This window comes from Camelus ferus, chromosome 9 (genome assembly GCF_009834535.1).
Source record: "Camelus ferus isolate YT-003-E chromosome 9, BCGSAC_Cfer_1.0, whole genome shotgun sequence".
Classification (NCBI taxonomy): domain Eukaryota; kingdom Metazoa; phylum Chordata; class Mammalia; order Artiodactyla; family Camelidae; genus Camelus; species Camelus ferus.
This window is the reverse complement of record NC_045704.1, coordinates 37,831,460-37,856,621: the sequence shown is the minus strand read 5'-3', so window position 1 is coordinate 37,856,621 and position 25,162 is coordinate 37,831,460.

The window sequence follows — 25,162 nt, the reverse complement described above, 5'->3', positions numbered from 1 at the left end:
TTTCGCAGACAGCACATCCGCAAGTTTGCAGGGTAATTTTTTTGGACTGATCTCATTTATGCCTGCCCATTTCTTGCCAGTAACAAATCTTGTAAAAACACTTAGCGTTCCAGGGCTTTTCACATATAACTCATCTAACTGAAGGTTTAAAAAAGTAATTCACAACATAGCTCTTCATCAAAAGAGGTAATCATTTCCATTTCGGTCTTCATGTAAGATATAATAATTCTGTAATTTATGGGGCCACAGAAGCTCTGTGACTTATATCATTTGGAGCATAATGTGATCTTCTCAGATTAATAGCTGCCATTTATTCAGAGAATGTGCAGGACACTTTATATTTATTGAACATTCTCATTTAATTCTCACAACAATTGTAAGAGAAGCTATCATTATCTCTGCTTTACAGTTTCAGTAACAATTGTAGGTCATGCAGCCAGAAACCAGAGCCAAGATCAAACCTGGGGAACATTGATTATTCTGTCAAATAATAAACGGGGTAGGAAAGTAGATCGAAGGTTGGGTACCATCTGTCTCATATTAACATTTTCCATTTTATGATTTATTTATTCAATCAACTTTCACAAAGTTTGATCTAGATATAAAACACAATGGGATTACTGAATTATACATCTAATGGGTGGAATATTTAAAAGGTATCACCGTCCAGAAAGCAGTTGCACAGCTAGATGACTGCCACAGTGATTCTCAAGCCTCCATCCCTTGTCTGTCACTCTCATCACTCCAACCAGGGTTTCTCAACAGTGTCACCATGGACTTTTCAGAGCAACAGAAATCCTTGTTGTGAGGGTTGTTGGGTGCCACTGTAAGATGTTCAACATCATCCCTGGTCTCTACCCACTAGATTCCGGTAGTTGTCCTCTCCCCAGTCATGACAATCAAAAATGTCTCCAGACATTGACCAATGTCCACTGGCAAGCAAAACTGCCCCTGGCTGAGAAACTCTAGTCTAGACTGAAATCTCATCTAACATGTCCTTGTACTATTCATCATGCTTTTCACATTTAACAAATAATTATATCTTTTTTGGTTAAATATAAGCTCCTTTAGTGTGCAGCTATAATAACTACACTATGGGGGGCTTAGCAGAGTCTTGAAGAAAAGCTGGTTGGATGAACATATGGAATGACCCAACTTAAGACACTACTTTTGAAAAGATGATTTAATGACTTTTTTAGACTTCCAAACAAGGTGTATTTCTTTTTGGTCAGACCTGTCCTTAAGGGAAGTAAAATGTAAAACAAATAAAAGCCAGAAAGACCTGCTAACTTTTGTGTTCATCCGAAAATATCTGCACAGCAAATGTCTTTGACTTTTCCAATAGCCATGTATTAGACGTCGATTCTCTAATGGAAATACCAAGAGTCTAAGGTCATCTTTCAGGTCTCCTATCTCCAAAAGGGAATTGGAAAGCATCTTTCTCAATGCAACAACATGAAGTTTTAATAATAAATTTTATATATTAATCATATTCATTCTTCAATCACTCTCTGCACTGTCATTGAATCAAGGTCACAGAGAACCTCTAGTTTGTTTGTTTATCATATTAAGCAATAAATGTTATGGAGTGAAAGAATGCATAAATGAATAGAGAATAAGAGATACATGTTAAGATAAGTAAAAAGAAAATATATTTCCCATTAAAACTATAGACCTTAGGAAAGTCTTTACCCTGGACAAGGGGCACAAATTTAAGCTATAACAAAATCTTTTCCTCCAGAAAATTTGTAATTGTCTGATCTATAATGTATTATTTAGTTCAAATAAAATATTTTGCATGTTTACTTCTCTGATAAGCATAAATTTATTTCACAATATTTAGGTAACAGAAACATTAGTGCTTGCTAGCCTGCTAGTTCATTCTTGAAAAGGGCAAAACAGATTTCCAAAATAAATTAGGCTCCACCCCACCATCACCTTGGACTCATTTGAGAGCCCTGGCCTTATGTGGTAGAAGGGGCAGATGTACCAGAGCCTATAAGATGCCAGGCAAGACTGATTGCAAGCATTCTCTCTAATGCCTCCTGGAGCAACCATGCCTACAACAGATGCCACTAAAAGGCCTTCTCTACTACCAATAAGCTCAGCCCCACAATCCTTCATCAACCTCCTACAAAATATCACCTGGAGGTTAGCTGCTATAAGGAACCAATAGTCAGTTTTCAACATGAACATGTGAATAAATAGGGCATGGATCTACACCGTTCTTGAACCACCTTCCCCATCCCTCCCTCCCTCCCTCCCCAAACAGCTGCTCATCCCTCCTCTATCCTTTGAAAGCTTCTCCTTCTCCAGGATGGCTACGTCTACCTCCCTTACCCTTGGACTTTCCCTTTTGGGATTATCCAACATCATCACCCATTAAACTGCAGGCTGTTAATATTTTAAAGGTCTGTTAACTCTCACTGGGGACAAGAGTAGCTTCACATCTCCAGAAATCAAAGACTTCATTCTCTAGAACAGGAGAAAGGAAAATTTTCTCTCATTAAATATCTTACAGCATCTAAAACCAATTCATGTCTCAATATTTTATCATGTGACACCTATTATGAGCTTTGTAATAAGGCAAATAAACAGGTTCTTCATTTTGTGCTTATGAGTGGTAGAATTATTAGCTATATAAGGCATAGAATGACCTGAAACCCCAAAATGCAAAGCACTGAAATGAATACAAGATTTGTGCCACGTTTTGGCAGCAGAAGAGGATGGCTTCTCTGTCTTTGAATGTTGAATGGTGAAAATTATTTAGCAATTTATAGTTAAGTTTATAATTTTGTATTTATTAACAGTATACATATATTTATTAGGAAATTGTTAGTTTCACTTTTATTCAAGAGTATAAAATTATTTTGTCATGGTCTTCAAGTAAGAATCAGTTAATCCAGTATGTGATAAAGAACAGTGATTTTTAATAGATTAATAAATATAGCCTTGATATATATATATAATCTTTAAATTGGAAATTAATGCTGCACTTGGTTGTTTGTGATGTAGAATTTGATATGGTAATGTTTTCCATTCTAATGATATATTTCAAAAATAATATATAAATGCTATTTGTGTTTTCCAAGAAAATATTTTCCATGTAACATGGGCTATCACCAACTATGAAGAACTGATGATACCTGATTCTAGAATTTCTATAAACCAAGGCTCTGGGAATTTGATCATCCTCTTAGAATTACATTCAACATATGAGTAATAACTTAGTTGTTTCTAGATGTTACCTTAAAAGACAGCAAAAAGCAGAAACACAGAAAGCAGATCAAAACTTGACTGGAAAAAAAAGATTAGAAAGTGTCCAGCCATAGCTTTTTTATGTTTATTTATAATGGTTTGCATTTTTCACTGAAATTGACATTAATGAAAAGTATTGGAGGCACAGAGATAATGCCTTTCCATGCACTTGTCTCCGCTTTCTTTTAATTAGCAATTTAAAACATGCAATATGCTTGTGTATATTATGTGCTTTAGGAAAAAAAAGAGGACTCCTTATATAGTGTTCCTTAAGCTAACAATGGACATTTGATTTTCACACTACCCATTATTACTGCCAGCAACCGACGTGCCTCTAAACACAACCCTGGAAGTGGTAGTCTAACCTCACTGGTGTATTTATAGACCTCTTGAAAGAATGTAACAGAACACACTGCCTTGTCCACATCATGGTAAGAGCCCCTTGCTATAGTCTTTGCCATTAATTGCACATATTTCTGGATCACCAAATTTACTCAAAGGCGTTTTTACAAAAGAAAACAGGTTAAAAACATAAGGACAGTATTTATGACAATATGCATGATAATTATGGAAAAAATAGCACAGTCTGAAATTTCATACTTTATCTTAAATATTTTTTTAAAAACAACTTTTGCTCACAGTGAGCCAGTTTAGTCCCCTGATGTAGAAGGCAGGATACAGGATTTTTTGTCATCTAACTCCACAGGATCTTAACCCCATTTCTCATTAGCATTTATTTCCTCATTAGTTTTTAAATGGCTAAGTCTTCAGAAGATGAGCCATAAATCAATCAATAAGTGAAGATTTTATCCATTTCTTCTTATTTTGATCTGACTCCATAATCACAAGGAAACCTTCTGATTTCAAAATTTGCCTCTCAGAAAATCTAAAGATATCTCTGTAGAGAGATACCTAAGATAAGTTCTGAGTTTGTATCAGATTATACATTTGTGTGACAGCTTCTCTGGGCTACCTCTTTGGTACATTTCATGCATGTGACACTATGCTTGTAAAATACTTTAATTCATATTCAGCTTTTCTGACCCAGGCCCAACTCAGTGCAAATCAGTATGCTATCTGGTTACAGAGTATTAAAATAGTCCATTGGTTCAAGCAAAGGTACAGGATTTTGAAATTATATTATATACCACATAAGGATATGTCAGTACACATGAATACTGTTTAGAAGCCTGGCTAGAAGGAGAATTATTTAGTGTCCAAATACTGGAAATCCAGAGAAGGATATGATGGAAACTCAGAAATTCTGACTTTGCTGCTCTTTGTGCCAAACAGCTTTAAGTGGCCTTGTAGATTATTACTGGTTTCTTTAGATGGTGGGGTTATGCATTTTCAAAAGACCCATAAGCATCCGGAAGACAGTTAATGTAGAATCAGGTGTCAGAATAAAGGAGTAAGTAACGGAATGAAACTGAGTGATAAAAACAGAGAAAGAATTAAAAATAACAAAAACAGATACCTAAGAAATCTGCTTTTTTTGCCAATTAAAATCAAAGAAGGAAACGGAGAAGAAAACAAGGAGAGAAAGAAGAGACTACTTTGAGGGGAAAGTTTACATCATCTAATTAACTATGGAGGGAAAATGTTTAATTCATTGTTTCATTTGTACTTTATCATACGAGAAAGGGTCCTTTTCTCTCTAAGTAAACTAATAAGTCCCTTTACTTACAGCATCGCTTGGGTAGCAGTAGGCTCCCTGTTCTCCCCAAGGGCCACGGGATATACTCAAATCATCTTTAATTTATTTAATGAAGACCTGAAAACCGAATGTCACCTTCTTACACACTGCATGCACTCACGGATAATAGTTTCATTTGTCCTGAATCAACTGATGGCCCAAAAAGTCCTCACTTTTCAGTCGCAAGGTAGAGAATTTTAAAATTATCGCATAACATGCTGAATTATTCAATAAATACCCATGAATAATTAATGCCGAGAAGTGTAACAAAAAGTCCTCACAGCTGGCTTTCCTGAGAGTTTCCCTCAGAAAGATAGGTGTTATTGATTTTCAAAAGAGAGGTTCGGAATCGGGAGTCCAAAAGCAGTAAGTGGAGCAATTTGTATACGAAGCCTACACATGAATAAATAATAGCAGAACGAATGAGTCACCTCGCAAAAGAAATACTTCACACCAGGGACTGAAATGATGGTACATCGAATATACTTTCTCAAATGCGTTGAGGGAATCATGGACCCAAAATGAGCTTCCAACTCAAAAGACCTTGGAGGGCGCCCTTGCAGCAGAGAAGAAGTGAATGCTGACCTAACAGCCACGGGTTGGTCTGAGTGAGGTCCCCGTGAGGGGATAACAGCATCTGCCTCAGGAACAGAATTCTAATTCCTCTTCGTTCACAGGACTTCATTATTCTCAAAGATAAGTAATTTCCCATGGGTGAGGCTTGGGGTATGTCCTGGTTAAGACCCATGAGCCTCAGTAAACATTTTACAACTGTGCTATACGACAACAACAGTCACACCAGTGAGACCAGTTACCAAATTAACTTTGATCCACGAAGCTTTAAAGGTCCACCTGCCTAGACAAGAGGTTTCAGATACATTTGCTCTTTGTGAAATTCTAAGATACAACAAGGAGACAGATACCGGACTCAGACGATGCTTGTACTTTACCACCACGTGAGTACTCTTCATTACATTTAGCGTCTAAGATGAAGAAACGTCCACACTAAAGTTCACACCAAATTATTATTCAACATAGAAAACGGATTAATACTAATAGGTAACAATTAAAAACAAAGGCATTTACTTTACGTCAGAAAATGTGATAAGCCAGAGTTTGACTTTTTTTTTTTTCCTGTAAAGGGCCAGATAATAAAGACATTAGGCTTGGAAAGCCATGTAGTCGCAGACACAACTGCTCAATCCTGCCTTCGTACAGTGAAACAGCTAAAGACAATATATAATCAAATGAGGATGACTGTGTTATTTATGGACACTGAATAAATGGACACTGAATTTCATATAGTTTTCATGAATCAAAAAAAAATACTCCTTTTCAATTTTTTTCAGTCTTTATGTAAAAATTATTCTTAGTTTCTGGGCCACGCAAAAATAGGCAGAGGGACAAATGTGGCTCTCAGACTAGTTTGTCAACTTCTTTGGTAAGTGCAGGTGTACACACACACACACACACACACGACATTTAAGCCTCAGAACAACCCTATACAGCAGTACTATTATTCTCCCAATCAGAAGATGAGGAAATTGTGTTACAAGGTTAAGCAACTTGTTCAGTCCTATAGCAAATAAATGGAGAAGACACTATGTGAACTGGTGTCAGAGCCATGCTCTTAAACACTCTGCTAGAGTCTTTCCTCCCTGCAATGTGCAGACAGCACTGTGTTTCTTCCATCTGTGAAATGTATTGGAAACGTCACACTCACATGGCATCTTCTCATTCTTGGCATCTGTGAGTAACCAGAGCTAGGATCTAACTTTCCCCTTTAAACCTCGCCTTTATTTTGTGTCTTCATAACTGGTCAACAGTACCACCACCTGAAGGAGCCTGTGATATAGTGGGCACCCCAGAATATTTACTGAATTAAAAACTTACAGTGCCTGTGAAGAATGAAGGGCGATCAGAAGCTTACGCCATAAAACAAAGAACGCAGCCCTACAAGAATGCAAAGCAAGCCCACCCAGTGTTCTTTCGTTTTAATATCTGTGGCAGTGCCAGAGAAGACTAAAATCGCTCCTCATGTGATCAGTTACAGATTTGCATATTTGATTCAAATAATTGTCCATTTCAGAGTTGATCATCATTTTGGAAGATTACATCTATTTCTTAGTGATATTATCAAGCATGAGAAGTACAAATGCATTAAGAAAATTAAATCCAGCAACGTTACACAGTCTAAATGATATTCAGGCAAGTCCCTTATTTTGTCACAAACTGCAAATTGCCTCGTTTATAGAATCAATTATCTCTCGTCTCACTGGCTGGTACAAGAGCATTAAGAATTAATTCTATGAGTGGTGCCTTTCACAGTGATGACCATGGTTGGAGGAGCTTGTTCTTGGTAACTAGGCCTTTGATGTTTCTAGTGAGGCCAGGGCTATTGGAAATCAGAAAGGATTACTCAAGATTACTGGGCACATTATCTGACAGCACAAAAGAGAAAAAATAAATAAAAATATGTGGAAAAACTGATTCCTGACTAACAGCTCAGAAACTTAACCTAATATCTTCCAGCCCTTTCCAAGATGGGCTTAATTTTTGCACTTTTGATATAAACCCTTTTCCTCCTATTCTGTACTCAGTACAGATGGGGAACAGCTGGCCACCCCTCTCATTACAGTTTCCCTCAAATATGTGATGGCAGTAATTAAGTCACATTTCTACATTGCATTCTCGAGACTCAATAATTCAGCATACTAAATTGTAACATAAAATTCTTATGAAATTACCTCATTTCTAATTTTAGCTGACTAAATCATTACCTAATTAAAACCTGGATTCCCCCCTTAAAATGCACAAGGCTATTTAGCAGAGACTTTCTCTCGTGTGTATAGCGGCCCCAGGTGTGACTCCGGAATCAGATATTCATTCACTCTTTCTGCAAATACTGTTGACATGAGACGTGTCTTTTGTGTAGCACGCGTTAGGCTACACGCTGGGAATGTAACAGAGAAAAACATGCAAACAGTCTGGGCTGCCAGGAAGCGTGTATTTTGGTGTTAAAGAAATGAAAGAAAAAGTGAATAATTGCACATTGTGACAACTCCTATCAAGTAAATAATTAAGACACCAAAATAAAGAAGGAACAGTGATTCAAGGGGAAGGAAGTTCAAAGTTGCAATTCTGCTACTGATTTGTTTGGGTTAGTGGTCTAATTTTTCTAAGTTTCAATCCTTTATCTATAAAACCGGTAGAATAATATCACCTACTCCATAGGGTTGGGTTTTGGATTAACTGAGATAATAATTACAAAAGAAGCTGGGGCCATGGCAAGGACTTCCTAAGAACTCATTAATAATAATGATTGTGTTAGCTAACATTCCTTTACCCTGTTTTCAACACAGAGACAAAAGTCAAAATGACCATTTTGGTCATCAAGAATGTATCCGGAGGCTTATGCTGCAAAGGAAATGCAGACTTTCGTATATTTAAAGCATTTATACATAAATTATCTCATTGATTGTTGTTACATGTCACTTAAATGGCAAAGTTATTTACGCAGAATGGAGAAAGCGGGTCAAACTATTATACAAGTGATTTCCGTTCACTTAATATATTACAGAAAAACATTCTCTCACCAGATAGGCACAGTATCTACCCTTGAGCAATTTACCTCCTGTTATGGATAAAAATGACCAATCAATGTGAAATAAAAGTAATGACAACAAGTCTGTATTTGAAATACATCATCTCTCTTTAAACTACAGTTTCACTCTTGGTAAATTGTGCTGCTTCATCTGTCTCGTCTTTAAGAGAACCTCCAAGAGAACCTCCTAAATTTTATATTCTTGATTCCGTGATTCTAGGCCAGTAATCTATAAAATGAATAGAATAATGGGGACACAGATCTTCCAAGAATACTTGCTCAAGGTTACAGCCACTGTTGCATTTCAAGCTTCTAGATGACTAGCTCATATGTCACTTCTTTTCTTGCTCAACCACCATCCCAAAGCCAATGCTCATTTCTAGTGGAAAAGCTCGAAGTTGTAATAAAAGTTTTAACATTCACTGAAGGTGACTTTGAGAAGAGGTCTCTAAGACTCAGTTTCCTCACGTATAAAAAAAAAAAGGAGCTAAAAATTATCTACACCAAAGCATAAAAGAAATAAGGCAATAAAATACTAGAATATAGCTTTTCAGCAATATTTTCTCAGTAAATATTAGCCAGTTATTATTCAAAGTGGCTTATCTCTTTATATTCTTCAAATACAAAATGTAAATAGTGGTACCTATGGCATAGATTTTGCACAACTAAAAGTTGATTTCTGTGGTGAGAGGAAAAAAAATCAACATTAATAATAACAAGAATAGACATGCCATAGCCACAATACTAATTACATCAGTTTCCCAAATTATTTTCCATAAAATACCAGCCTTATGTCCTCTGTGGAAAGTAAAATCAAGGCTTATCTCCACTTTTGGATTTACAACACACTGCAGTATATTAAACCCACTGACCAGTGCGATCCCAGCACCAAGCAAAAGTTGCAGACACAGAAATATTTCAACAAGTTAGGACGGTAGCGCCCCCACTAAGTACGTATTCATGGCTCTGTAGGCAACGTTGCAGTGACAGGGTAAGCGTTCCTACGCAGAATTATTCAGGGCTCTACATTTTAACAGTGAGACCATAAAGGCATTAAAGTGCATTAAATATGTATCTTCACATGTTTAGATGCATTTCAGTTTATCATCTCAAAATAAAATCTGAAAACTGTCTACTCCCCAAGTATAAATTAGTAAGATGGGTGAAAGGGGTTCCAGAATATCAGCCGTGCATACACATGTATTCAATTTGAAAGTTGCTATGGATGTCTTCTTGTCTATCATTGCTCTGAAAACTAGTGCAAAGCAATGCAACAGGCCTAATCAAAGCTGGAAAATACAATGTCAGCCTCCCCAATATTTATTTGTTCTGTGGCAATTGTTACAGCTTGAGCAGAGGATGTCGTATAAGGGAGGACCAGTGGGAGTACAATTAAGATGATTAGTTTAGAAATGAAAGCCACACGTTATCAAGTCTTAACAGAGTGGGGAGGTCAGCATGAGCGTAAAATCCAGGGTCACTTTCCTTCTCAAGAGAAAAATTTCTGAAAGGGGAATGATCTATATAGCAGAGTCAGAAGAGAATATATCAGAGCTATCACTGTAAAATACAAAAACAGGAAAATAGAGAATCAGTGTGGACAATCAAGGGAACAAAAAACATAAGACTATATGGGTGGTGTTAGCTTGAATTTCTAAATGGTGCATTTCCAGTTGCACATGTCTTTGTTGTGCTATGACTTGTCTGAGAAGCTCGTCTAAGCACTGGTCAGTAAAGATGACCAGGACAAAGAGAGAGCACAGGAAACATCAAATGCCATCTAAGTCTTGGTGTGCGTTGGGAAACTCACTTAATTACAGGCGTTCACCTTCCCCTCCACTGCCTTGTCCCCTTGGAGATTCAGAGTTAATCAATATTTATTCATGAGTGTTCATTTATAAATTCAGATCAGGAGGGAAATTATAAAATAAAAGACACATCATGTAGAAAAGGAAGGAAATATTCCACAAGAATAAAGTTCTTCTATGACTTCCAAGACACTTTAGTAATTGCCAAAAGATAACAATTAAGCTGATCCATTTTGCAAAGAATTTATATATAGAAAATAAACATTAAAAACTAATTTGGGACTTCTATTTCAGGCAACATAGCACATTAGATCTGCTGAGAAACTACCCCACTATATGATAGCTAAATGTGCTGAATGATATAGTTCTAAAAATTGTAGGGGGCTGACGTAAAGGGAAGTGCTCAGAATCCAAAAATAAAACAGGAGTTGTAATCTGGAGGAGGTAAGGGAAAGTTTTAATAACCACATCAAGAGCACAAGAGGCAAGGCCCCAAACCCACAGAACACAGACAGAAGATCATAAATCTCCCATATTGCACTGAGTCTCCGTGTTGCCAAACCTTCTGTGAAACTGTAAACTAGGGGAGAAAAATCATCCCTCATGGGGAATTGGTAAGAAAATCATCTTAAACCTAACTTCAAGGAAAGAGGAAAAATTAAACCTCTTATGAGAATGCATAATCATTCTCTGGCTATCATCTGCCTTCAGATCCAAATTGAAACAAAGAATTTGATTTAAAAGATTTAGGTTGACAATGTCCACAAGCAACTGGAAAAAGGAAACTCAACTAATGTCTTGCAGTATACTAATCTAGGGCTCAGGAAGCACCTACATATAAACTTTCAAGGGATAGAAGCTCATAATTAAAATAATACAACAAACACTAGATACAAGGGTCTGGATATAACAGTTATATGTAGAATATATTTAAGAAGCCAAAATTGGAAACTAGAAAAAGAGACAATCAAAAGTGATCATTCATGTTGAAAAAATAAAAATGAAATGGTTACATATTCTATCTATATATAATACATATACATAGAAAGAGAGGGGGAGAGATTTAGAATGGAAATATGTGGAAAATCTATTACCTAAAAGACAGAATTATGGAAAACATCCAGAGTAAAACAGAGAGCACAAGAGACATATAAAAGAAAATCTGAGACAGGTAAGACAGAATGAGAAGTTCTAACATAAATGTCTATTCCAAGTTCTAAAAGTTGGAAGTAAAGATAATGTGAGAAGCAATATTCAAAGAAACAGTGGTTGAAACTTCCCCAAGTGACAAAAGACAAAGAACCTCAGATTTTAGAAAAATATTTATCTTAGTAAGGGTAATAAAAGGAAATACATTCCTAGCTAAAGAAAAGAAAGACAGTTGGTTTAAAAAAAAACAACATTTGAATAAAAGTTGCTTATAGCAACAACATATCAATTCCTGAATTATCATTTAAGAATCAGAGTGATCTCAAGATGTTCACACACAAATACACAAACACACACACACACACACACACACACACACACACACAGAGTTTACCTCCAAAAGATCCTGATCAAAAAAAATTTTTTAATGCACTTGAGGAAAAGAAAGCATTATCTCAAAAGGAAAACCTGAGATTCAAGAATGAATGGTGAGATGATTAATTGACAAAAACAACAGTAAACTTAAATAAGCAATGATAATATCAAATGATAATAAGCTTTTTTATGGTGTCTTAAAAAATCAGAATAAAAGTAACATACTAGGTAACATCCAAGTCAACCATAAATGATCAGAGTTAACAAATTACAAATCTATGATTAAGAAAAGAATAAAGACATTAGTTAAATTTAGAATCAATACCTAAAATTTGCATATTAAACTTTCTACTGATGTAATAGTAATAGAAATAGTCTTTGGGAATGCAAGTGAGTGTTGGTGGGGGTGGAGAGAAATGGATTAAGGAAAAGGAAAATCAAATCATTAACTCAAAAAAAGACCCCATAAAAGAAGAAATTTTTTAAAACTTATAAACAGCTAGAGAAGAAATACACACGTATGCACACAAACACACATACACCCCCAGTTACCAAAATAAATGTAAATTAACTAAAATCTCTGTTATTAAACAAAGACTGACAGACAATATAAAAAAAAAACAGAACAAAAGCCTGTATTTTAATAATAACCATACCCAAGTTAACATCATAAGAAAATATAAAGATTGAAAGAAAAGGATGGGAAAAGGGAAAACATTAAAACAAAATCAGTAGCATAATATCATAACAGGAAGATATTAATTAAGAATGCTTGGGTTGCTATATAATAGACAAATTAAATTAAGAAAAAATATTACTAGAAATAAAGAACATTGTCATATGGATAAATGGATTAAGAAATCGTGGTGGATACATGCAATGGAATATTATTCAGCCTTTAAAAAAAAAAAGGAGATTCTGCCATTTGCAACAACATGAATGAACCTGGAGGACATTATGCTAAGTGAAATAAGCAAGACACAGGAAGAAAAATACTACATGATCTCACTTACACGTGGAATCTAAAACAGCTGAATACATAGGAGCAGAGAATAGAAACCTACCAGGGGCAACAAAGTGGAGGAAATGGGGTGATATTGGTCAAAGGGTACAAAGTTAACTGCAGGGTGAATAATTATATTATATATATGTATCTATACATACATATATATGATAAAGATATAATGTACAGCATAATAATAATTCTGTGGATAATAATACCACATTGAAAACTGGAAATACGTTAAAAGATCAGGTATCTTCACTGTGTACATGTATATCAAATCATCAAGCTGAACACCTTAAACCTTTTAAAAGGCACATTGTCATATTAAAACTAATGTATCTTCTAACTGTGCATGCCTAATGGAGTAGTTCAATTAAATATTGTTTAAAACAAGAAAATATGAAAAATAAACATTGTGATGGAAACGATATTGACATCTCAACAACTTACAGCTTATTGGACAAGAAAATCAATAAGCCTCCTGAGATCTAAGCAGAAAAGCTCACGGAGCAGATATTATGGATGTATTTAGGAATCGTAGACAAGAGTTTCAGAGTATATATTCAATTCTAACAGATATATTTGTTTGGGAATATTCACTGTCAAATGGCTCAACAAATTTCAAAAAAGTGGTATCACACAGACCTTCTCTTTAGGCCACAAATGCACTAAATTAGAAGTCAAAAGCAAGACAATAATTTGCATGCATACAGAAATGTATATGAACATACGTATTTTTCTATGTGAACATCTACATGCACGGGAAATTTTAAAACATTTGATAATTTATAAATAAATTTCTAAATTACTAACAGGCATAAAAATAATAAAACCAAAATGAAAAAATTTTAATATTTTTAAATTGTGGGATACAATAAACTGACAATAAAAGAGGACAGTTATTAGGCTAAAGTACTTAGACAATGAGAGACTGAAAACAAAGGTTCCAACTTGAGAATCTAAAAAAAGAAAGAAAACAAATTAAACTCCCCAAATATGTTTTAAAGTGAGTAGAAATTAATTAAATATATGTTAAAAGATACCAAAAATTAGCTTATTTAAAGAAAAAAAGCCTCTCATGATCGATAAAGAAAAATGTGAGAGAGCACACACAAAGAGCATTAACAGCATCAAAATGGATAATAATGTCACCTAATACAGTGGAGATTTACAAGACTATGATGAACAACTGTATGCCAACAAGACTGAAAGCTTCAATTTAAATATACGAAAGGGCTCAAAATAAACAGAAAAGCAGAAAACTGTCCCATTAACATCACAGAACTGAGTCAGTAGTACAAATATGTCTATAAAGTAAACAGCCCCAGACATTCTTACAAGTAAGTTCTACCAATACTTAAGAAATAGATAATTGCAATCATACATATGTAGTCTAAGAAAATAGGGGGGAAAAAAACTTATCTACTTACTTATTAAAACAGACAGGATACCAAAGTCTGACAAAGCCAGTATGAGAAATGAAAATTGTAATCCAACCTCACTCATCAACAGTAAAACAAAAATCTTAAACAAATATTAGCAAATTGAACATAGTAAAGTAAAATTTATTCATAACAATTATATATCTAGGCCACATTGACTTTGTTTTATAAATATGTTTGCTTTAGCGTAAGAAGGTAGACTTATATAATTCTCCGCAACAACTTAACAGAGATTTTAAAAACAGGGTTATCTTGACAGATGAAAACCCAAACTCACCCTTCATGAAGTCAACACCGGCTAAAGTCCCACCTTCCCTTTGCACTGAAATAAATGTCTATATTCCTCTGTTCAAATGGAACCTAAACGGCCCTTTATTTCACTAGGAAAAAAAAAGAGAGAGAGAGAGAGAGGGCAGCCTAGATCTTCTGGAATACGCTCTAATTTTTCTGTATTCAAAATTAAGTAGCATTTTAAGAAGATCATCAAGCACCCTCACCCAAATACCACTCTACTCCTGACACATTGAAGGTACCCTCTACTTCCCTATTCAACAACGTAAGCTTCAGTGCTTCAACATCTTCTGCACAACAAAATGAACTTAAATTGGAGATGGAGTGTGCTCCAGTTTGAATGGAAACAGAGTTAGGATCAGCCATTTCTATTCTGTGTCTTCCTTCATTGCAGAGGCCCTCCCCTGATGCCCCCTCTTAACACCATTTTCACCTACAGTTCTACAGCTCTTCTTCAAGACTTAGTGCCAGGTAAATCGGGTAGAACCATGGAACGGGAATTTAGAGGTAGTGGTGATCATTTTCAGCTGGTTCCATCAAGGAACTGTTTATGTTGGAGACAGACTGTATCTTGCCTTCTGTTTTAGTTCATTGTGTATTTATCTTCTCCCTACCAAGATTGGGGGATATTTAGGGTATAAAGACCACCTTATTCATCTTTGTAATGTCTTACATAATACTTAAATCATAATAGTAAGCATTTGATTTCTTGTTAATAGTATTTGATTTGTTGATAAAACCATATTAAAATAGCAATTCCTAGTGACTCAGTTAACCCTTTATATTGTATGGCTGCTTCACGGGAGACAAAGTAAACACAAAAGCATTAATGCAATTAGTGATGCTGTGAAGGAAGAGGGGGATGTGATTACACAGAAGAGAGGTGGATCATTTCCTTAAAACCCGACATCACACTGGGCCACCTTTCTTTTGGATGAGGACAGACATGTAGCTGGCATCATCGGTGCCCTGCCCGTATCTCTTCAGCACTTTCCATTCCCTTGCACACTCACCTGTGCATCTGTGACTCTTCCTTGAGGGCTTTCTGTGGTCATGGCAATTTCCTCATCCCATGAGTGCAAAGCATCCAGAAGCCCTGGGGGTTAATGTTTCTGGGGGATAGCCCTTTAGCAATTATTAACAGAAGACACTGGACAAATAGCCCAACTCCCTGGTACCTTAGTCAAGATAATTCTGAAATGTGTTCTATATTATCTCCCAAAATTCCCCTGCGCAATTGAGCCCTAGTTATTCAGAGCAGTAAATCACACAACACAATAATACACTTTTTATTGACTCCTTTCCTTCCACACCTGCTACTCTTCTTTCCCAACCTGCTTCCCTGGATCACCTTCAAAACAAATTCTTTACACTCACCCCTTTATCTCAGAATCTAATTCTGGGGAAACCCAAACTAAGACACTCTTTATTTCCATGTTCCTATATAAAAATACATCTCTGACAACCAACCAGAGCTCCAGTGTAAAAATAATATAATGGGAATTATAAACCAACCGAAAACAAATTTCCTAAGCTCTAAGTGGGATTTGCAGCCCATTCAGAAAGAAGCTGTATTCTCTATGGCAGTATTCTCTTGGCTGAGTTCATTGCAGGAATCAGAATCTTGACTTACGGTTGGTAGGAAATTACATAACTATCTGAAGGATGTGTGTGAGAGTGTGTGTGTGTGTGTGTGTGTGCACCATACTTGTGTGCTTACTCTTGAAAGTGTTTAACTGGAAAATATTTGAATGAGAGATGCCTCATTCAAATATGGACCTTCCACAAATGGTAAATGCTGGAAAGGGTATGGAGAAAAGGGAACCTTCCTACACTATTGGTGGGAATGTAGTTTGGTGCAGCCATTATGGAGAACAATATGGAGATTCTGTAAAAACTAAAAATAGAATTACCATATAATCCAATGATCCTACTCCTGGGCATATATCCAAAAAAAAAAGACTCTAATTTGAAAAGATACACGCACCCCAGTGTTCATAGCAGCACTATTTACAATAGCCAAGACATGGAAACAACCTAAATGTCCATCAACAGATCACTAGATAAAGAAGTTATGGTATATATATATATAATGGAATACTATTCAGCAATAAAAAGGAATAAACTAATGTGATTTGCAGCAACATGAATGGACCTGGAGATCATCATACTAAGTTAAGTAAGGCAGAAAGATAAAGAAAAATACCACATGCTATCCCTTATATGTGGAATCTAAAAATAAAAAAATAACAGAAATGAACTTACTTACAAAACAGATGCAGACTCACAGACACAGAAAACAAACTTATGATTATCAGGGGGAAAGGGAGTGGAGAGAGACAAACTGGGAGTTAGGGATTGTAGATACTAACTATTATATATAAAATACATATACTACAAGGTCCTACTGCATAGCACAGGGAGCTATATTCAGTACTTCGTAATGGCCTATAATGAAAAAGAATATAAAAACAAACATACATATATAAATGAATCACTATGCTGTATACCAGAAATGAACACATTGTAGATCGATTATACTTGAATTAAAAAACTATAAATTTAAAAAATAAAAATGTAATGGACCTTTATAAAGTTGATTACACATATTTATATGCAACAAACTCTAAGATGAAGACAATGGATTCCCATAAAATTTTTCAATTCAACTGACGATAAAATCACTTTTTATTCAGTATTATTCTTTGCTTTTTCATTTATTCTATATGCAGATCTTATGTATTAGTTAAGAGCACAGTGTCTTGAATCAGAAGGACCTGGATTCAAGACCTGGTTACTTACTAGCTGTGTGACATTCTCCTAGGTACTACGCCCTCTGGATAGTAACTACTTCTGAAAAATGGGGAAGTTGTGAGGATGAAAGACACGATGCATGTAATGTACTCAGCACAGAGCCTGCCTCGTGGATCTCATCTGGTGACTGACAGCCTCCTCCTCCGCTCTCGCCTGCCTATCCCCATCCCCTCCTCCTGCTCCTCCTTTTCTCTTGCTGCTCCTCTGCCTCTTCTTTTTTCTCTTCCTCCTCCTTTTTGCTGTCACTTTCTCCTTTCCTCCTTCCCCTTTTTCTTTCTTCTTTTTGTTCTCATTTTAATTATTATTATTATAATTGTTATTATTTTATAATCTGTGTCCCCATTATCACTCCCTGTAGCAAATTTTGCTCCACAGGAAAGTGCTTTACAAATGCTCCTTAAGCTGAGTGATTCTAGAGATCTCTCTTTCCAAATTGAGAGCTCCTGTCTGTGTCTTTATGCACATGATCAGGTTCTTCTGGGCTGTGAAGTGGTATTGTAATTCCATTTGGCCTCTAGAGTCTCTTTGGGAATGGAAGAAAAAAGGGGCCTATTGTATGGAATGTTATGGATAATAGCATTGAGTTTTCACTGCCAGAGAGAGAGAGATGATTATGTTCTGCTTTATTCAGTGGGTTCTATACATTTTCTAAAACAGCTAAGGCTTTTTGTTTCTGTGTAACACCCTTTAGGTTCCTTACCTCTCTGAGTGACAATTTCCTCATCTTAAAAAAATGGGAATAATAATAATAGTCATTACTTCAGAGGGCTATGAAAAGGACCGAGGAAAAAAGTTTCATACAGTGCCTGGCACATAATAAGCTTAAAGTGATCACAGATAAGCAGGATAAGTTCAAACTAGGGATAAGACTAGGATATATTGAGTATATTATAGAAGAATTTCCAAGTAAAATGATTAAAATTAAAAAGTAGATGCTTTGAGATGCACCCCCTCAGCTTCCAGACTATTTGCCCGTTTAGAAAGGCTTATTCCTATAGGATGCTTTGCAATTCACAAGCACATAAGGATTTAGAGTACACTGTTTTGGAGTGCACGGTTCTCTGCTTCCAACTGCCCGCCTACTTAAGCCCCCTCCGCAGGTTTTGAAGTTTCTTGATGCCTGGCTCTCCCTTCAATCCATCAGCAACCATCTGCAACTACTAGCAAATTTAGTCTTGGTTAGGTATTGGACGTGTAGAGCTGAAAGCATTCCTTATACAATACATTTTTCACTTACATTTTCAAAATTTATAACTTGGTTTATTGGAGAGAATTTTTGAAAAATCTGTCACCTAATAACTAAATACTCAGAAAAGGAATGAAAGTGAAATGAAAATGAAAGTCCTGTTATCTCTGTTAGTCTGAATGGAATTTTCTCCATCTCCACTCCACTCCAGTTTATCTTCTCTCACAAAACAATAGTCCCTGTTCCCAATCTTGCTCACTACAGAAGACTACCTTCAAAGGGCCTATGGGATTCTTTTACCACCCTGCATATAATCCTCCAGGAACTGCTTAAAAGACTAAAACCAAGCATTTTATATGCAACAGTGTGCCTCCCCCTGGCTCTGCTTATCTCTCTGCCCTCACTACACACATCACTATGGTGATCGCTACGGTTTCCTTTCTGCTCCTTGGACTTGCCAACCTCAATCCTGTTGTCAGCCTTTACACTAACTATTTCTTCTAAGATGCTCTTCTCTCTGTCTCCATCCACACACAACTGGCTTTTTTTTTTTTTTTTTTTTTTGATCCAGTAGGTCCCAGCCAAAACATGACCTTCTCAAAGACAACTTCCTTGACCACATTTTAGCCCTCCACATTCTTGTCATTTTACATCACATCATAATCATTACCCATTTAATAAACAGTTATCCAGCGTTTACCAAACGGGACTACGTTTTGGACAGCGTTACTATGGGACCAATATCTCACGGGATAAAACAGACAAAACCACTGCCCTCCTGGAAAGTACATTATAGTGAAATACTTATAACTATTTGAAATAAACTTGTGTATTTAGTCAAGTATCTCTCTTACCCAGAATGAAGAGACCTTGAGAGCAAGAATTTTATATGTTCATCTTTTTTAGCTCTAAGTAGGCACCAATAAATAGAATTTAATTAGTGAATTATGTCACAACTTTGGCATTCTAACTCAGTACTCTTTGGCTTGTAAATTGAGACTACATAGAAAAATTCAAAACAAAATACAAAAATTATGGAACAGTAAATTAACAAGCATCTCCTTAAATTACTGGCATTCTCTAATTATTAACATAATCACGTATTAAAACATTTTTAAAAGATATTTGGATGTAGTCTCTAAAGAAAATTTATTCAATCAATTAAGGACACTTGAGAGCAAAAGCTAATAAGATGTTGTAAAGTCTGGGGTTGTGAACGCCACTTAAAATATTTTTTTATAGACATACAACTGTTCAGAACCAGCTCTGGCTGGAGCGGCTCTTGGAAGCACTGACTCTTTCCCATAAGTCAGAGAGTGGTGCTTCTTTGTCAAGGAGAGTACCAAAAGGGCATTTTTGTTTCCCCCTGAATTTGATGGGAAGTTAACCCAGATTGATGACAGGTCATCTGAAAATGTTTGTCTCTTTTATCTTCAATCTTGCTGTGTGGAAATTGCTCATATTTTGTCTGTTTCTTCATGTTCCATGCCATTTCGAGTATCTGACACTATCCTCAAAACAGTTCATGTCCAAAACCTGTGGAGCAGTTTTACCATTTTTCAAGCTTTTGTCATGTAAATATTTTACCAGTATGAGTTCTAAAGCCATTGTTACAAATCTGTTTAGTGTGCCTAGCAAAAATCAATTATGTCAGGGAATAATTATACAGCTATAATATATGGCTGGTCCTGGAATTTTTTATTTTATAGATACCATCACATTTCAAATATTTATACCAAAGATCTATACCCTTTGTAATAATCACAAAGGTACGTGGCCTACAACTCAGAAAAGAACTATGACATTTATATGAAACTGTGCCTTAGTCTTTTTATTCTCATTGTTTTGAGTGCTATCATCTTTGAAAAAATTATGGATATTATACTTGTTTTTTCTTCAAGAGGGTTTGCAAATAAATGACGCAAAGTTAAAGAAAAAAAACTTCCAGTCACTGTTGTTTCTTCTAAGATTAAGAAAGTTGCACTTTGGAAGAAATGCTGGGATCTTGTTTTACATTCAGTCTCTACCTAAAATTTTGGAATTTTGCTATCATCAAAACTCTGGTTCTTACTTTGTGGCTCATAAATAACATTGCAACAGATTTATGAGGGGCAGACTGAATTCTAACAAGAGAACACATGTGAGGTTGAAATCACGCATGCGTGTATGTTCCCACTCCAGTCAAGAGCCCTGGCCATTGATCCCTTCTTTAATGATGATGTCTGCATGATTCTGACCAGATCTTAACCATTTCTGTCCCATTAGTTCAATAAAGGAAAGAAGACAACCTCCAAGTTAGACTAGTGAGTCTCACTCCTATCAAACTCCATAGACATTTGGGTTGGGAAAATTTCTGAAATCCTTAGATAAAATATATTCATATATTCAGTCCTGGACAGAAGATAGGGGAAAACAGGCGCTTTCATGCACTCACTATAATCGTCAAGGAAAGCGAATTTATAATACATAGAGATGCACAAATCTCTATACTCTGGACATAGTCTATGATCCTATTCCTAGGGTTCTATTCTGAGGAAATAACTAGAGATGTTGTTAAACGTTTGTTACCATGTTGTTAATGTCAACGAAATCACTGGAAAGTCATTTTTAAAACTACCACTAGGAAATTCATCCTAATACAAACTACCAACTCAATAAGATCCTACTTAAAAGTTATCAGGGAAAAATTGATAAGAGAATTTAATCAGCCAAATCTATAGTAGGTATGGAAAATTAGACATCCAGAAATAGCCAGAGAGATGCTAAAAGTGGGGAGTGATAGAGGAAGACTTGCCTTAGCAGATATCAAACTGTATTATAAAGATGTGAGCATTAAAACATGTTGGCTTCAGTACCAAAAATAACTGAGCGATGGAAGATAAGAAATTCTGAAAGTATAGTTGACTACCCACAGGGACGCATCATATGATGGAAGGTGACACTTCGGGCAACAGTGTATAGGTGAATCTTTCACTAAATGACATGGAGATAATTAGATAATACTTTAGGGCTAATATTCTGTATTTCTATTTCTTGCACTCCAAAGTAAATTTTAAAGTTAGACAAAATATTATTACTAGAAGAAAACATGCCACTGAAAACCATTCCTTAGCAGGAAAAGCTTCCCAACCACAACAAAAAGTCTAGAGGCCATAAAGGAAAATATTGGCAATTCAACCGCATTTTTTTTATGTAAAATAAATAATTAAATAAGAAATTTTAAGAATTCTTTCTAATACATATAATAGTTCTAATTGTAATTTCTATAAAACATAGATAAATAACAAAAATGTAAATTAGAAAACTCTGGAGAATAGAGGTGAAAGGTTCATTGAAAAAAATCATAAAACACATACAAAGGAAATCTAAATTTTTCAGGATGAAGTTTCCTTTGTAAATTGGACTTTGAAAACCATATAAATGGTTAAACAATCGTAAAACAAAATTAAATAAAAATAAAAGCAAGCTTTTAAAAATAGAAACAAAATTATACAAACATCCCTAACTGTGTGTTGATTTTTCGTTCAGACCACCCAGAGGGTAATTATTGTCTCTTAAAAAAAGAAACTATACACTCACCAAAGTGGAGCTAGGACTCAAACCCAGGATGACAGGACTAAGTCAATGCCTTTTGTTTCCACCACCAAGGTTGTCGTGGCCTGTTTGTACCAATTAAGGACTCACAGTTCATCCACTGCATGGAGCCTTCAATTTGCACAAAGCAAATGATTCTCCTGCATATATTAGGATGATTATTTGTCTTTAATCCTTCATTCTGATAATGTGGTGTGTCACATTTATTGATTTTCGTATGTTGATCCATCCTTGTATCCCCAAAATGAGCATATTGTATGACCCTTTTAATGCTGTTGAATTTCGTTTGCTAGTATTTTGCTGAGAATGTTTGCATCTATGTTCATCAGGGATATTGGCCTGTAATTTTCTTTTCTTGTAATGTCCTTGTCTGGCTTTGATATGAGGAGAATGCTGGCCTTGTTAAATGACTTTGGAAGTTTTCCCTCCTCTTCAAATATCTGAAACAGTTTGAAAAGAATTGGCATTAATTCTTTCAACATTTGGTACAGTCCATCCATAAAGTGATTTGACTCTGGGTTTTTCTGTGTTGAGTAGGGGGGGATTGATTATTGATTCAATCTCTTTACTAGTAATTTGTTGAGATTTCCTGTTTCTTCATGATTCTGTCTTGGTAGGTTGTATATTTCTAGGAGTGTATCCATTTATTCTAGTTTATCCATTTTGTTGGGGGATAATTGTTCACAGCAGTCTCTTATGACCTTTTGTATTTCTGAAGTATCAGGTGTAATGTCTCCGCTTTAATTTATATTTTTATTTGAGTTCCCTATCTTTTTTCCTTGGTGAGCCAAAATGTCAATTTTGTTTACCTTTTTGAAAAACCAACCCCTAGTTTTGTTGATCTTTCCCATAGTTTTTCTTGTCTCTATTTCATTTATTTATGTTCTAATCTTTATTATTACTTTCCTACTTCTAACTGTGGGCTTAGTTTATTATTTTTTTCTAACTCCTATCGGTATAACATTAGATTGTTTATCTGGGATATTCTTCTTAATATAGGCAACTATCACTATAAATTTGCCTCTCATAATTGCTTTTGCACCTCATAAGTTTTCGTATGTTTTGTTTCCATTTTTGTTTGTCTCAAGATGCTTCTTATTTCTCTTTTGCTTTCTTCCTTAACCTACTGGTGTTCTGAGTTGTGTTAAATTCCACATATTTTTAAATTCTTCAGTTTTTCTCCTGTTATTAATTTTTTCGTTTCATACCATTGTGGTTGGAAAAGATACTTGATATGATTTCAGACTTCTTAAATTGTGACCCAACATATGATCTATTCTGGAGAATGTTCAATGTGCACTTGAGAAGAATTTGTATTCTGGTGCTGTTGAATGGAATGTTATATATATATGTCTCTGAGGTCGTTCAGCTTGTAGTATTCAAACCCTCTATTCCCTTGTTAATTTTTTGCCTGGATGAACTATCCATTGTTGATAGTGTGTTATGAAGTCCCCTATTATTGTATTGAAACAAATATTGTTTGATTCTCCCTTCATGTCTGTCAGTATTTCCTTCAAATATTTAAGTGTTTCACTACTGGGTGCACATTAGTTACAACTGTTATTTCTTCTTGACAAATTGACCCCATCATCGTTACATAGTGACCTTCTTTATCTCTTGTCAATGATTTTAATTAAAAGTCTATTTCATCTGATATAAGTATAGCCATTCCTGTTCCTTTTGGTTACCATTTGCATGTAACATCTTTTTCCATCCCTTCACTTTCAACAGTAAAGTTACAGGATACAAAATTAATACACAGAAATCTGTCTCATTTCTATACACTCACAATGAAATATCCGAAACAGAAATTAAGCAAATAATTCCATTTCCATCACAACAAAAAGAATAAAATACCTAGGAATAAACCTACCTAAGGAGGCAAAAGACCTGTACTACAAAAACTGTAAGATGCAGGTGAAAGATGACAAAGACAAATCAAAAAATATACTGTGTTCTTGGATTGGAAGAATCAATGTGGTTAAAATGACCATGAAGCCCAAAGGAATCTAAAGATTCTATGCAATCCCTGTCAAATTACCAATGGACTTTTCACAGAACTAGAACAAAAGGATTTTTAATTTACGTGGAAACATTAAAGACTCCGAATAGTCAAAATCTTGAGAAAGAAGAATGGAGCTGGGGGAAATCACATTCTCTGACCTCAGGCTATACTACAAAGCTACAGTAATCAAAACAGTATGGTACTGGCACAAAAAACAGAAATATAGATCAATGGAACAAAATAGAAAACCCTCACACTTATGGTCAATTAATCTATGACAAAGGAGACAAGAATATACAGTGGCGAAATGACAGTCTCTTCAATAAGTGGTGCTAGGGAAACTGGACAGCTGCATGTCAAAGAATAAAATGAGAACATTCTCTAATACAGTATACAAAAATAAATTCAAAATGGATTAAAGACCTAAGTGTAAGACTGGATAAAATAAAATTCCTAGAGAAAAATAGGCAGAACACTGACATAAATTGCAGCAATATTTTTTGGATCCATCTCCTAGAGTAATGGAAATAAAAACAAAAAATGGGAGATCTAATTAAACTTAAATCCTTTTGCACAACAAAGAAAACTAAACAAAATGAAAAGACAGCCTACAGAATGGGAAAAAAAATATTTGCAAATGACATGACTGACAGAGGATTAATTTCCAAAATATAAAATCAGCTCCTACAGCTCAACGTCAAAAAAAAACAAACAACATAATAAAAAAAGTGGGCAAAAGATCTAAATAGTCATTTCTCCAAAGAATATATACAGATGGCCAACAAGCAATGAAATGATGCTCAACATCACTATTAGAGAAATGAAAATCAAAACTACAGTGAGGTAACACCTCACACCAGTTGGAATGGCCAACATCAAAAAGTCAACAAATAATAAATGGTGGAAAGGGTGTGTAGAAAAAGGAACCTTCTGA